The 13,477-nt window shown below is 31.3% G+C and overlaps 1 long non-coding RNA gene across 1 annotated transcript; it reads right to left on the reverse strand.

Annotated features, from left to right (window-relative positions):
* Positions 1-2,060: 2,060 nt before the first annotated feature.
* Positions 2,061-3,093, reverse strand: LOC132799743 (uncharacterized). Its single transcript, XR_009634506.1, has 2 exons — positions 2,681-3,093; positions 2,061-2,418 (listed from the first exon to the last, which is right to left on the reverse strand). It is a non-coding gene; the product is annotated as an uncharacterized LOC132799743 (long non-coding RNA).
* Between the last annotated feature and the right edge of the window lie 10,384 nt (positions 3,094-13,477).

Here is a 13,477-nt window from a genome sequence, read left to right on the forward strand (position 1 = left end):
TCCAACTTGAAAAATTTAGAAACCGGTCAATGAATATAATACAAAACTATAAAAACTGGATTTGGATCAAGATGCAAATTGCAATGAATATAGTACAAAACTATAAAAACTGGATTTGGATCGAGATGCAAATTGCAATAGACCTTTATCACTTGTTTGAGCCCCTGTGGTTGTAAGATTGGTCCTTACCTCTGGATAAATGGTGTGCCAGTTTATGAAACTAATGGCTGACCCAAAATGTTGAGGGTTGACTGCCAAAGTAAACCCCTGTCGTGAAGCAGCTATCATCCTTAGAATTGAGATAAAGAGAAATCTCTTGGTCTAAGCTATGTTGACTTTGAGCATCAGTCTTTACAGTGCCTTAATGGTTGCTTCTAATTGCAATGTGGACAGTGATATATATTCCATTATTATAGTTATCTAAATAGAAGCAATTGCTCCTTCTATGTAAACTTAAATTGCAGAATCAGTGGCCAAACTGAAGTTTATATTCATTTAATTCAATTTGCTGATAATTTATAGTGAGCTGTATTAATTCAAAACGTTTGAGGAGCATCATGTACTAAATCCATTCTTATTGTCGGGATGATTCCACCAACTGAGAAATGTCTTATTGAGAGTTGAGCTTACATAATTCAAATCTAAGTTTGTCTTCCAAAAAATTTTGTCACAATGAAGTGGGAAAAATAATGCATTCACTGGATTAAACCTTTTTGTCAACTTTCGTAGAAGGGCCAAGGAAGATATTGATTATGAGTTATGACTAGATGTACTTTTATTGGTTCGTAATTTGTTGTATGGTGAAAAGGATATATTGGTTTTGTACTTTGTAATATGGGATATTTTACTGTCAACATTGACCATCTTTTAAATAGTTGGTAGAGCTTGCATTTGCTACACTTGTAACAATTAAGAAAACCTCTGCATTTTTTCTTTTTTTATTTTATTGATTTATTGCTTCTTGTTCTTGGTTGTGGCTATTAGATTTCAACACTTCAGGGGCTAAATTTATGCAAGTAATATACAGTTATGGAACTGTTCCGCTAGACCTTCTGAGCGGAAAGCATATCCCTCCAAGCCATGTAGGATACATTCTTTATTTCAATTTTGAAGTAGTTTTCTGATTGTTGATTATTTGACATGACCCTATAATTAGGTATAGGTACTTCCTAAACGAGACTTTTTGGTAAGTCCTCATTAAACAAGATATATATATATATATATATATATATTTTGGCTGAAACATTAAACAAGACTTTTGGGTTGAAAGTTCTTCCTACATATATATATATATATATATATATATATATATGTTTTTAAACATTGGGGTAGACGACTAATTTGTGATATGTTCTCTCAATTATACTGTTTATTTGTTTATTTATTTACGGTGAAATTGATTTTGATTTTCAAGGTAGGATAGAGGCTGAGACTGAAACTGTAGACATTATAATCTGCTTAGAAGATAAGATGTGTGACCACATTGGAACAAATTGATTGGACTACGAAATTTTATGTATGGACAATTTCATTTCTCACATTATCGTTAGCTCAGAATATTGATCAATGATGGGTTTCTGATGAGTGCTAGTAAATAATGATTATATCCATAATATAAATTGTAACATAGTTTAATAGCAAAATTACTATTTAAAAAAAAATATATGTAGTATACAATAACTAATAACAATAACAAATTAATGATAATATACTAATGTCTTAAAAAGCTGTATCATATAGCTGTGGAAAATTTGAAATGAATAAGAAAAACAAAATGTATGAGCAACATGAAGCAAGTGGAGAATTAAGAAATTTCTAAACTTTCTGTTAAAAAACTACATAAAAGAATTATTTAATAAAATGGAATGATGAAATGTACACTCCTAAAAGTACGTGTAATAATGCAGCTTCCTTCCATTTTCATTGAATGACTATAATAATGCAGCGTCCTTCCATTTTCATTGAATGATTACAACAATGCAATACATATATACATATATACATATATATATATATATATATATATATCGGTAACAGTGATTGCATTAAAGCACAAAAAGGACTATAATAATGCGATTTTTATTTTTTATTTTTTGGGTAAATCTATAATAATGCAATATGCATGTATAGAGCGGTTCCTTTATTATATATTATTGTTTAATTCGATCGCGTGAATGCGCCGTTCTTTATACTAACTGACCTTGTTCATCAATAATAATAATAATTGACCTCATTTATACATTTTATTTTATTTTATTTTCTGATAGAAAAGAATATACATAACATATGAAATCTGATGTGCAAAGAGGTTCAAGGATTGATTGAAGAGATTAGAGAGATTAAGAGACCTTTTTGTTCCCTTGTGAAAACATCCCATATACTAGGTCCCCTTCCATCTATATGTGCTGCTCCTTCAGACTGATGGAAAAAAAAAAAAAAAAAAAAAAGGAAACAAAGAATAAATCAAACAAATTAATAGAAGCTTGAACATGTTCTTCTTCAGAATAGCAAATTAGATTGAATTCACAAACCACAAACACAAGTCTCTCACTCAGAATCGTAGATCACTCTTTTCTCTAGAATTATTCTATTATAAAATTTGAATAAGAGAATTTCCATATTTATATATAAAGTGTGTGGTTATCACTTAAAAAAAAAAAAAAAAAAATTTTTGTGGTACCTGGTAAGCAGCTGAGCCAGCACCGAAAATGAAATCTTTTGGAAAAGTGGATCTGTTAAGATGAGTAACGTGATGGGTAGGTTGAGTTCCTTCAATGGAAGCTAAAAAGCTAGCCAGAGCAAGGAAGCAAAAGAAGATGGAAGAGGCTTTAATTAATGCCATGTTTTCACCTCTAGATTTGGGTGCTAGCTACGCTAGTTTGCTGCTAAACTCTATTGCCAATCAGCCTATTTATAGACTCACAAGAGGGAATTATCTTATTTTTATTCTTAAAAACACAGATTATAATGGGGAAAAAAAAATCATTCATCTTTTCCAACGTCGTGGATATTTTCTCTTCCTCTGCCAACCCTTGAACCTTTGTTCTCGATGATGTGGACCAACCACACAACCATCAAGACCAAAAAAGGGAGGCTTCCAACGTGGATATTATTCATTATGAAAGCTATCTTTAACATTCTTTGGGAAACTTCTGGTCCTAAATTTATTTATTTAATTATACAGTATTTTGGAAAAATTTTGTTGAGGTGTATAAAGCTCCTAATAACTGACCAATAAAAATATTTATAAAAATTGTCCTTATTGTATGATTCATGAAGTTATAACCTATTTTAATAGCAAATCACAAGAAGCATATCAACCAAATAAAAATATGATAATTTCACCCACAAAAAAATAAATAAAAATATGATAAAGCATGAAAAAATTGGTATTATGGGTTGGCCCAGTTCAGACATGGGAAGAGCGAGCATGTTAATTGGCAGTTCGCCCATGTCTTTCTTAAATAATTTTGTTTTATTGTTCTTTCTTTTTTTGGAAATCACATAATTTTTGGACAAACTATTTGGATGTTAACGGTAGGGGTTCGATACAATTGTTGCATCATGAAACTTTTTGTGCCAAAAAGAAAGAATATATTCATGGGACACAGCTGGGAAGAGTTTCTATTTTTTGCATTGATACCACATAATTATTGGGGAAATTTTGCTCATCAACCTTTTTTATTTTTTCATAGCAATATTAAATTTGAAAAAATTTCATCCAAATTAAAATTTGAATTTAGACCTGAATGTGTATACTAGGAAACCAAATCAATACGGTCATAGGTTTTTAAGCATAGAATTTACAGTATTAAACACCAAGATGATGATGATTGCAAAATTGGCTCATACCTTATCCAAATATTTTATACGTTTTTGATGGCTTTAGATATACTTTATATATTTCTTGAGTTGAAAATTATCTATTATCGAAACTATCATTTTTTGAATATTTGTTATCATTCTACGAGGGCAAAAATTATATCCGATGCGTTTTTAGATTTCAAACAAGGTTCCAAATATCTTAATGATTAAATCCTTACTTTTAAATCACTCATTAATATTTTACCAACAAAAAAAGAACTCAATAATTGCAAGAAGTAGAGAAATATTTACATCATTAAATTCTTCTATGAATTGGCTTGACGCTGAATTAAATCAATCCAAGATAGAATGGCGTTTTTATAATGAGGAATGTTGACATGTGACCTTCTTTATTTCTGATATTGAAAAAATAAATAAATAATCAAATGAATAAAAGTCAGAAAAAGAGTAGAAGTTTAATATAAATTTTAAAAAATAGTTAATTGGGTTATAAATCATGGCATACACATTATGATGGAACATATGTTCCCTTAGTGAGGGACAAAAAAATCTCTACGGATCTGCAGATATCTGTATGGCAACAAATAGCAAAATATATACTGTACATATACAAATATTTTGGTAATAAAAAAATCTTGAAAATATATATGTAAATATATATTCTTTTCAAACTATGATATTTTATTGTTGCAAATTGCAACTTCAAATTTACATATATATATATATATATATATATTTAAAAACTTTGAAGTTGTAATTACGAAAGCTATATGTAAATATTTTAAATTGACAACAGCAAATTTTAAAATTGCAATTACAATATAATTTGATACATTTAATTAATTAAGCAGCCATTTTTTCTAGTATTGTATCAACCCTTAAAGCTATTATATTTTGATATACATTTTAAGAAAATTACTTTTCTGAATTCGACTGATGGAAATAGTTTCATATAATTACTTGAACTAATAAACAACCTTTATATTTGGATGTATCTTGAACTTTTTTTTATAATTTTTTTATTGGTAAGTATGCTTGTAATAATGATGCTTCTATAAAAATTATAATGAGCTTTTAGAGTATCTCTAACAGGTATTTTAAAAGCTTTGTCTTTTTTGTTTTAAAAAATTATACCTATTTTCATATAGAATTTTCTAAATTAAAAGTCAAAATAAAAACCGACTCTTTAAATATAGAGAGCATTATGTTTATATAAATTTTTAATAAATTCATTTATGATTCTACAATAATTATGCACATTTATAATCAAATTTATTAATTATAATTTCATATTTTAATTTTCTAAAATAGTACTTTGATATAGGGTGGATCAAAATTGTTTATATGGAAATGTAAGACAAAAAAATATTTATAAAAAACATTATTGAAGTTGTCTAAAAAATATCATTATCTATTTTTTAAATTTCTTCAAAATACTCTTTATTTTGAAAATTATACTTTTTAAAATTAAAAAACAACATTAAAAAAAGGCCTTATTTTTATTAAAGGCTGGAGGCTCGCTGAGACTCAAAGGAAAATATTAGAATGGCATGCCTGGATATCGATGGAGATTTCAATTGTGTATGAGGAAATTTTTGGTATTAATATAAATTTTCATGAACCGTGCTTCTCGTGCACATTATATGGTTAGTATTTACGGAAAAGTATTTGGGGCTTAATTTTAGAAAGTCATTTCTTAAAATAACCTAATTACTTTTTTTTAGAATTATCAAATATATGATTTTTCAAGAATAAAATAATCAAAGAGCGGTTTCATAATTTATTTTTTTTGGCCAAACACTTTAAAATAATATTTTTATCCTTTTTCAAAATAATTTTTTCCATTTTAAAAATTCTCTAATAAACATTTTAATGTACTTCTTGGAAAAGCATTTTGATGAAGTGATTGCTTGAAGATTTAAGACAACTATTTAAAAAATATATATATTGTCAAACTAGACGAAATATAATATACATATATATATATATATATATATATATATTTAGAGTGTTTTTACGGTGCGGATGGTTCGTATGTGGACACACTCAAAGCTGGTACTTTTTGGATGAAAGTATTGGCTTTATTTTATACTGTATACATCAAAACAAATGCTTTTATAAAAAAAACGTCTGCATACGAACTGTTCACACTTTAGAGTTCTCCTACATATAAATATATATATATATATATATATATTAATTTTGGCTAAAGAAATCGCCATTTTATGGGATATGCATTATTTTCCACAAATTTATTTTACAGCTGTGATTAATTGAAATTTATTTTACATGTAGTGGAAGGTTAGGTAGGCAAAGGTATACATAAAAGTGGCACCTTTTGTAGCAGGATTATATACTAATCTTGCTAAAGAAAGTGCTACTTTTTGCATATTTTTTTACATCTAAATAATATGATAAAGAATTTGTAAAAAGAGACAGTAAAAAATAACTATTTATAACTGTTAGATATGAAAATTATATATATTTAATAATTATAAATATTATTTTTTATGAATCTTTTTCATAAATATCTTACCATGTCATTTATGTGTATATATATATACAGTCCGTCTATGGTGCAGACGGTCCTCATGCGGACCGTAGTATTGGTGACAGTTTTTCATAGTATTGGTGACGATTTTCTAAAAACCCATCGTTAATACTATGAAAAACCGTCACTAATACTGTAGTCCTTATGCGGACCGTCCTCACCATAGAATTTCCATATATATATATATATATATATATATGTGTTAAGAATGGCTTTGGCACACCATATAAAAGGCAGGATTGTACTAAATACCCCAATTCCGTGTTTGGCAACGCTAACATTGTAACACCCCGTCCCGAACCATGTCGGAATTTTTGCACGTTGACCGAAGTTGGCTGTTGACCGTTGACCGAAGGGGTTAAAAGTTGACTTTTTGACCTGATTGGAATTCTAGGTTGACTGAGGTACCATTACGAAGTACATGTTGGCACGATTTCGTAGACTAGTAGCATGTTAAAAACGGAGCTACGGTTTGAAAGTTATGAGCAAAACAAGTTAAGGTCCAAACTGTCCAAGGGGTGCCAGAGTTGACTTTTTATTCATGTAACGTTGAGCTTTGACTCATGCATGGTTGTAAAGTGCTCGTCGATACGAGACCGTAGACTAGCGGCACGTCCGATTTGGACATATGGTTTGAAAGTTATGGACCTGTAGAGTTTTTCAAATACTGTATTATTTTAATATTATTTTTGAATGTGTAACGATGTGCCACGTGTGACTTAATGAAGGTGACCATGTGTCACCATGTTGAGAAGCCACATGTCAACCATGCTTGTTACCAAATTATTTTATTGTTGTTAATTGATATAATAATATTATTTTTATTATTATTACCATTCACGCCGGCTAGTGATGAGCGGAGGGAGGAGACGAGCTCGGCCACCAATTTTCACGGTCACCGGCCGCCGGACGAGCCCTGACCGTGCCGGAGAAGCCGCCGGCCGAAAAATTTTCTCTCTCCTCTTTTCTTGTGTATTCCGGCCAGCGCAGTCCAAATTTCCACCACTCTCCCCCTATTTTGGGTCCTATGAGTCCAAATATGGCCTCCAATTTCCAAAATTCGAAGTGGTTTGTGAGATGCGAAGGAATCAAGACCGGCCGAAACTTTCCAGTCAAATTCTGGCCACCACCAGCGGAATTGGGGTCGATGGAGACCGGTAATGCGATCCTCATTCCACGAGCTTCGATTCGGTATATTATTTGACCATTTTGGTTAACATTTGTGTTTGACCCCCCGGGTACCGGGTATTATTTATCCGAATAAAATATTAATTTATTTGACTGTGTGTGAATTGTGTTCTAGGAGCACCGATGAATCGTGGAATTGATCCCATCGTGGATCATGGTTTAATTGCGTGCTCCAGGTGAGTGACCCACCTTTAAAATATTTTGGGCAATTAATTATGTTTAATTGGTATTTAAATTATGCTCATGTGGCACTAATTAGTTATGGTTTTATTGTGATTTAATTTATTTATTATGCATGAGCAAAGTATATTTCGGTAATAATCGTACGTGGTTTAAGTATTATTTTTGGGCATAATTGGTTTAAATATTTTATGAAAATATTTGTTTAAATTGGTGGTTTAATTTTATAATTATGCCCACGGTATTTTATTTGTTGAACATTGTATTACGAGAAAAATTATGGTTTATTAGTTATCGATGTTTTCGTACCGGTTTGTTAAATAAAAATATGTGGGATGGTAAGTGTGAAAATTTAATATATTTCCCACGGTAATTTTGGAAAATGGTACGGTTGGTTTAATAATTATTTTAGACGCACTCATACAGTATTGGTGTTCTGGTGTATGTACACGTGGTTTACCGCGCAAGTATTATGTGGTTTAGCGCGCAAGTATTATGTTTCCCGTGGTTGCCATTGGACCGTGGGCAGGCAAGTTTGATATTGGCCACAGCCGCCCCTCCCTTGGCCGGGATGACGGTTTCAGCAGCGGTACTGTCGGGACGCCGAAGTGCCGTTTGCAAGTTACTCTCTTTAATCTCCCCGCCAGTCGGTGCTCGGGAATTTGGGTATCGGAGGGCATCATTGGTATATGGTGTGGTGCGTCAAGTGAAATTTTCAGATAAAGTTTGAAACCCCAAAAGTGTTCAAAAATTATTTATTATGATTTATTACATTTTAATTATATATTGGGGTATTTATTTATTTATTGTTTATCAAATGGTTTGATCCCTTGGTTTTCGGGAGGTACGAATATTGGGTTTTGTGAAAATATTTTAAAAGGGGAACTTTTCCAATGGAGTGAATAGTGAGGGTTTTGAGAGAAAATATTACTTCAATTGTTTATTTATTTATTCATTTAATTGTTCGGTATTGATTAATTAAATCCCTTTATTTGGTATATTGTAAATATTAAAGGTGTTCAGTAGATAGGGTCATTCACTGAGATGATTAGCATATCACGTTTTTAAATTCCATTCCCTTAGGTCCAGATTGGAGACGTTGATTGTCCGGGGCGAGCCCAACGTCTCAGTTCGTTGCCAAAAGTCCAAGAAGTATTTCTTCCCTTTTTTCCTCTCCATCCTGTATTACTTCTTATCTGTCATTGTATAAATTTCACATTTGTTGTATAATGCTCTGTATACTGTATTGGACATGTAGTTATTATTTATGCACTGGGCTGTTGTTATTGTTGTGAAGTGCTGTAAATTGTGGAAACAACTTGTAGTTTTGCGGGAGGAATAAGGGGATGTTTATAAAAGTGTGTTTTCAGTGCAGGTAATTGTTGGTTAGTCCTACCCTTAGGGGAGGTGCTGCCGGATTTTTCGTTGGAAGTTTCAGTAGTATTTCCCTGGGATCAGGGCTTGTGTAGGGTTCCGGGGAAGAATTCTAGACGGGTCCTGACAAACATGATTGTCTGGGCACACAAAATGTTGTAGGCTTCACTATTTAAGTGGATTAAAGTGCACGGTATAAATTCATGGGTTTGGGTTAATACCTAAGCGACTATTTAATTTTGTTTTTATTTTTAAGAATAATGTAATTATTTTTTAAAAGTTACATGAGTAACATTAAAAAATGAATTTATTTTTCTAATTTATAAAAAAATTTATATGGATATTAATAATAAATTAATTTTTCTATTTTGAGTAATATTACTATTAAGAGAATTAAATGAATAATAGCAATCAATTTCAGTTTGACAAAGATATATATATATATATTTTTTTTTTGCAAAATAAATTAAAGTATAATATACTCCTACACAAAACGTTGTACAGTATTAATATAGTTATATTAAACTTTGTACAGTATTGCTATAAAGTTCAATCCAGTTCGACAAAATTAATATAGTATAGTATTATGTGTCAAACGTACTAGTTGCTTCTTTCTTGTTATATACCATTAAAATAATTTTCAGAATCATACCATATTAATAGCTTTGATGTGGTTGTTTGTGATGTTAAACTCTTAATTCGCGCTAGTCGTCCACTATGGTGAGCCTCCTCGCTTCGTTCAACTTCGATATAAAATAATTTAATTTCTTTAGTTTACCATAAATAAAGAGATGTGGAATAAACTGATTGAAATGAGAATAATTAATGGACTTCAAGAAAATAAAGTGTGCAAGGAAGAAAAAGAAGAAAAGAAAATTCCATTATTCTTTGAGATTAATAAAAAACTTTCAAAAAAAAAAATTGTTGAAACTTTTGGAAAAACTTAAAAATAACTTCGAATTTTTTTAAAAATAAATACAAATTTCCCATATTATTAACTTTTTTTTTTTTTTTTGGGGGGGAACAAAGTAACAATCATTTTAACTATTAGGTGCTATTTAATCCGACCAAATATAAGGATAACACTAGTATAGCTTTTAGAAGTTCTATGCACTACCAAACGGGGCGTATCAACTTTAAGAGCACATCACATCCATAAAATTATAGCTTTTAATTAATTTAAATCAGCATTGATCTTTATAAACAGAGTCAGCCAAGGACTACGAGAACCGACCATTAGTATTGTGCTTAATTATGAGATCTTTAATTAAGAGAATATCCATGAAATTGTTCCTTTTTATTATTTAAAGATTTTTTTTATTCAATTAAGCATTCTTCTTTTAGAAAGAAATCCACGAACACAGTAGATTAGAAATAGCAATCAGTATTATCGTGTTCAATTAAGTGTCTAAAAGTTCTATGGCCCATTTCTTCATGTTTCACGTTAAAATTAATTATGCTAGACTTTCATGATAAAAAGAAAACATCTTTAAAAAAATAAATAAATAAATAAAAAATAAAAACTTTAGAAAAAGGTAAAACAACACAATACATTCAAATAGACCCCATATGTGGGTCCCATATAGAAGATGTATCCTGGGAGTTTATTTATGAGAGCACTAGAAATTTGCTAAAAAACAGAGCAAAAACAGACGTACGTACATAATTGTACACAATAAATTACCCCATCAAAACATCTTCATAATTTAAAAGTAGAACCTTATTTACAGCCTCCGTATTACTAGAAAGGTGAAATTTCAAAATAATTTTAAATATATTAGTAGTTTTTATAAGTACATTAAACTTCTAAAACTCTTTTATATAAATAATTACTAATTCTTTCAACACCAATTAAATGTTAAAGAAAAAAAAACAAAAAAAGTAGGATCAAATCTTAATTTAGCTGGCTCTAAACTCAATGCATGAACTAAATTTAGATGAGTAGGTAGATGATATCGAATCCAAAGTTTAGTTAGCCTGGTTAAGGTCAAGCGACCAGTAATTATTTGTTCAAATTTGAAGAAATTTTATGAAGAAAAGAATATTGGAGAAGCTAGTTTTCTAGAGCATGTATGTTTTAGAGTTTTTTTTTTTTTAATATATATATATATAAAATATATAAAATACATAGATAAAAACTGACATATTAACATTGTTGAATAGACATCCTAGCCGTTAGTGATGAAATTTATTGTTAAATGAGGTGTTAAAAAACATGTGAAAATATCTAATGACCATAATCAATTGCAAACACCTTCCAAGAAATGTTTTAGGGAACCATCAATTAATGTCAAAAGAAGGATCACATGGGTTGTCAGGACCCGTCCAGAATTCCTTCCCGGAACCCTAGACAAGCCCTGATCCCAGGAAAATACCACCGAACTTTCCAATGAAAAATTCGGCAGTACCTCCCCTAAGGGTATGACTTATCAAAAATTTCCTGCACTGAAAATACACTTCTAAAAGCATCCCCTTATTCCTCCCACAATACTACAAATTGATTCCACAAATTTACAACACTTCAAAGAATAACAGCAACTCAGCGCATAAATAACAACTACATGTCCAATACAGTATACAGAGCATTATACAAATAAATATGAAATTAATACGATGACAGATAAGAAGTAATACAGGATGGAGAGGAAAAAGGGAAGAAATACTTCTTGGACTTTCGGCAACGAACTGAGACGTTGGGCTCGCCCCAGACAATCAACGTCTCCCAACCTGGACCTAGGGGAACGGAATTTAAAAACGTGAGATGCTAATCATCTCAGTAAGTGACCCTATCTACTGAACACCTTTAATATTAATAATATACAAAATAAAGGAATTTAATTACTCAATACCGAACAATTAAATAAATAAATAAATAAATAAACAATTGGAGTAATACTTTCTCTCAAAACCCTCACTATTCACTCCATTGGAAATGTTCCCCTTTTAAAACATTTTCACAAAACCCGATATTCGTACTTCCCGAAAACCAAGGGATTAAACAACTTAATAAACAATAATTAAATACCCCAAAAATAAATAAAATGTAATAAATTATAATAAATAATTTTTGTACTCTTTGGGGTTTGAAATTTCTATCCGAAAAATTTGTACTTGACGTACCACACCATATACCAGTGATGCCCTCCGATACCCAGCGTCCTGAGCACCGACTGGCGGGGAGATTAAACAGAGAAACTTGCAAACGGTACTTTGGCGTCCTGACAGTACCGCTGCTGAAACCGTCATCCTGGCCAAGGAGGGGGGCGGCTATGTGCACTATATCAAACCTGCCTACCCACGGTCCAATGGCAACTCACGGGAGACATAATACTTGCGCGCTAGATCACATATATACCAGAACACCAATACTGTATGAGTGCGTCTAAAATAATTATTAAATTAATTATAACCGTACCGTTTTTCCAAAATCACCGTGGGAAATATACAAATTTTCACATTTACCATCCCACATATTTTCATTTAACAACTCAGTACGAAAACATCGATAACAATAAAACAATAATTTTTCTCATAATACGAGGTTCAACAAATAATATACTAAGGGCATAATTATAAAATTAAACCACCAAATTAAACAAATATTTTCACAAAATATTTAAACCAATTATGCCCGAAAATAATATTAAAATCCAGACACAATTAATTGCTGAAAATACTTGCTCATGTATAATAAATACCATTTAATCACAATAAAATAATAATCTGAAATTTCTTAATGACCCCAAAATTCCATTTAGCACCAATGGGTAAATATATATAAAATAATATTTTTCCCGATTATATTTAAAGTACACCACATGAGCATAACTGCAGATATCAAATTAACACGACATAAATATAATTAATTACCCCAAAAATATTTTCAAAGGTGGGTCACTCACCTGGAGCACGCAATTAATCCAAGATCCACCTTGGGATCAATTCCATGACTCACCCGTGCTCCTAGAACACAATTCACACACAGTCAAATAAATTAATATTTTATTCGGGTAAATAATACCCGGTACCCGGGGGTCAAACACAAACGTTATCCAAAATTGACAAATTATGTGTTTATGGAAAGCTTGTGAGATGAGGATCACATTACCGACCTCCATTGAGTTCAATTCGACCGGCGGTGACCGGAATTTGGCCGGAAAGCTTCGGCCGGTTTTGATTCCTTCGCATCTCACAAACCACATCGAATTTTGGAAATTGGAGGCCATATTTGAACTCAAAGGACCCAAAATAGGGGGAGAGGGGTGGCAATTTGGACTGGGCTGGCCGGAATACGGCGGAATCGCCGTAAAAAATTCAACCCGCCGCCGCGACTTCACAGGCTCGATCTGGGCGCGTCCG

This window comes from Ziziphus jujuba, chromosome 1 (assembly GCF_031755915.1).
Source record: "Ziziphus jujuba cultivar Dongzao chromosome 1, ASM3175591v1".
Classification (NCBI taxonomy): domain Eukaryota; kingdom Viridiplantae; phylum Streptophyta; class Magnoliopsida; order Rosales; family Rhamnaceae; genus Ziziphus; species Ziziphus jujuba.